This window comes from Microtus ochrogaster, chromosome 1, assembly GCF_000317375.1.
Source record: "Microtus ochrogaster isolate Prairie Vole_2 chromosome 1, MicOch1.0, whole genome shotgun sequence".
NCBI classification, from domain to species: Eukaryota; Metazoa; Chordata; class Mammalia; order Rodentia; family Cricetidae; genus Microtus; species Microtus ochrogaster.
In genome coordinates, this window is record NC_022009.1 from 6,214,708 (window position 1) to 6,218,320 (window position 3,613).

Sequence of the window (3,613 nt, forward strand, 5' to 3'; positions counted from 1 at the left end):
AGTTCAGTTCCTGGCGGCCACATGGTGGCTCACGGCCATCTATGGTGAGATCTGGTACCCTCTTATGACATGCAGGCAGGCCGGGCGATGGTGGCGCACGCTTTTAATCCCAGCACTCGGGAGGCAGAGGCAGGCGGATCTCTGTGAATTCGGGACCAGCCTGGTCTACAGAAGCTAGTTCCAGGACAGGCTCCAAAACCACAGAGAAACCCTGTCTCGAAAAACCAAAAAAAAAAAAAAAAAAAAGAAAAGACTTGCGGGGAAGAAGCCAAGCCCCAAAAGAGTCTCAGGACGTGTGACCTTGTATGGCACTCCACTGCAAGATTCTGTAGGACACACTGGATGTAACACAAGGTTAAGGAGAGAGATTAGTCTAGGAAATTTATGTTGCCATTAGCAATGAACACGATCATAAAAGATAGCAGACTTGAGATGAGATGCGTTCATTTGTTTCATTTTGAGGTGACAGCTATCTACCCAGCAGGCATTTGGCTAGGGACTACATTTTAGCATCTGAGACAGATAAACCATAAAATGAGAATCTCCTTCCTCCTGTACATCTCTTGGACGTAAGTGTCGTCTCTGGGGAAGCAAGTCACGTAATTTCAGAAAAGATCAAATTATATATGTGCAAATCCTTAAATGCAAAAGAATAACTCTAGAGGATGAATATAAAGATAATCACAAATACGTATGACATTCCTTAAAGTTAACTATAATAAATATGTTAGACTATCATTCTCAAATAATATTGCCTATGACTGTAAATTCAGAAAAATATTTGAAAATTGAACTCAACAAACATATTCCTTACATAAAATGTCTAAAACTTGATAATATAAAAATACAATAACAACAAAAAAACCTAATAGGCTTACTAAATTTTTAGCATAAATATAAATAAAAAACAACATAATTGATTGCTTTAACTCTAGAGAATACTAATGCTATTTTGGCTCCATGAGTAGAAGTTTATAGACATTTCTAGATGCACTGCATGAAAGAGGTAAAGGTAGGCTCTTAGTTTACATAATAGTAGCTTAGAGCAGTTATTTAGGAACATAGAGTTCTAATGTTATTGTGCTGTATTAGCTTATCTGTTTTTCTATTAACATAATATTGGATGATACAATGAAACATCTCCACAGAATTTTTGGAATACAATCTGTTTTTTATTATTATTATCATGATTGTGTTAGTTTTAGTTATCCTCAAAATGTTTATTAAAAGCAAGCCAATATTTTAAATGTTTTTCTTATTTTTTTTGTTTTTTCTTATCAAATTACAATAGATAGCTTTTTATGTAACTAATCATCATATTTTAAGACTACCAAATAATGTAAAAAAAATTAGTATTCAAACCTTTTCCTGGTGAGAGTGGTCTGAAGAATAAAGAATATTCAAGAGAAACAGTGATGCGAATAGATTAGTTCTAAATTACACTTGGTGGACCACTTCATCTCAGTTCCTTTTAATCAAATTATACTTTATGTATAACAGTACAATTATAATTTTCACTCAGAAAAATATTTTTCTGAGAATGTGTACTTCCAAAGGGTTTGAATATCATTGTTAAATTGGCATTAAATTTTATTCTATTTTAATTTACTTTCAGTAAAGAGATCTTTTAAAAAATTGTTAACACTCAATTTTGACATTAAAGTAATCTTATGGAAGAAAAGTCCTTACATTTATCTGTAAGTGCTTATTAATAGTATTTAGAGTTTACATCAATTAATTATAAGCATACTGACAGACTTCTCTTTAATTTTCTTTCAACTAAATATAGGCTCATTTTTTTCTGTGTAACGTTTATTCACTGACCACTTAGAACAAAGAATCAGTGTGCTCACACTGAGCAAAGATATAATGCGCAGCACACAAAGATTCCCATTATTCCTTTCTGCACGTGGAATTAATGGAGCAGCAGCCAGAGTGATTCATAGATGCCTTCTAGTGGAAACAGAATCATTGTGAGTGCTAGCAGTGGTTATGGATGAGCAACAAGGAAAGAGATGTTGACTATATATATGAATAACAAAGGGGTAGTATTAATGCTTTGGAATGAGTGTTGCAGAAAATATTTTACTAGAGATATTATTTCACATTCCGTAATCAAGCACAGATACACACGCACAAACACACTATCACAAACACATACACACACACAAACACACCTCTAGGTGGCCAACTGGCTTTCTCCTGGCCTAGCATGGATAAAGTTCTGTAATCCTAAAATAAACAAACAAAAAACAGAGAAAGGAAGACATAAGGGAAGAAAAGAGAGAAGGGAAAAAGGAAATCAGAAAGACATAAGTGCATACTCACAGAATTTGCTTGAATATAAGATTATAAATTGAGAATAATACTGAAAATTGTTTTAAAATGTGTTATTTAGATATTCAATTTTGGCAAGCAGTACATATTTTTCACGTTTCACTCCCCAACTCATCTCAGATCCTCCCTATCTCACAGCCCAATCAGCTCTTTTTTCTCTTTCTCTCTTTCTGTCTTAAGCCTATGAATCAGATGTAAACTCTCAGCTACTGCTCCAGTGCCATGCCATGCCTGCCTGATGCCTTGCTCTGCGTGGCGATTATTATGGACTCTGGAAACTCTGTAACATGTGCCCCCCAAATTGGATACTTTCTTCTCTAAGTGCCCTTAACCCTGATGATTTGTCTTGACTGTAGAAAATTAATAAAGACATATGAATATTATATAAAATAATTATAAAAAGGTAAGAGTCTTTTATATATTTTTATTTTTCAAGGCAGGGTTTCTTTTTGTATTCTTGACTATCCTAAAACTAGCTATGTAGACCAGGATGGCCATGAACTCAAAAATCCACCTTCCTCTGTTTCCTGGGTGCTGGGATTAAAGGTGTTTACCACCACTGCCAGGCACTGTCTTGCAAATTTTATATTGCAATATTACAAAATTCTCTGTAGTTTATAACATTGAGTAGAGAGTTCACTAATTAATGCTTAGGAGGAAACTATGCTCAACACTATGCTACCAACGCTGCACTTCACTAAACATATTTTGAACTAAGAAACAAAATTTGTCCTCAACTTCAGGACATTGATTTCCCCAGATTTTCTTTGAAAATAAAGCACTACTGGAGAAGATCTTGAGAAGTCAAGAGTTCATGTGGATTCCCTGTGCTAAGTGCGCCGTGTCTTAGATGGAAAATGACCCAAGACAAAGGGCAGGCGAATGTCCTGTGTAGAACTGTGCCTTAGATGGGAAGTGACCCAGGACAGAGAGCAGGTGAACGCCCTATGTTCTGCTCTGTCACAGAGATGGAAAAGGCCCAGGACAAAGGAGGAGGTGAATTGATTGCCCTCTCCACAGAGACAGGAAGTGACCCAGAATATCTCAGTGTATTGGAGGGTGTTTGAGAGATTTGCTAAAAAGAAACATGCTAGTGCAATTAGGCTGATTATGATCTTTGAACAAAAGTAAAAGAGGAATGAAGGCCAGAAACGCAAATATTAGTTAAAATTTAATGATAATATGAGCACCACAGAATGAGATTAAAACTAGAGAGACTTTATTTTTCTAAGTATTAACTGTAAATGTTTAAAGTGGATGAATTTCTTATATTCTT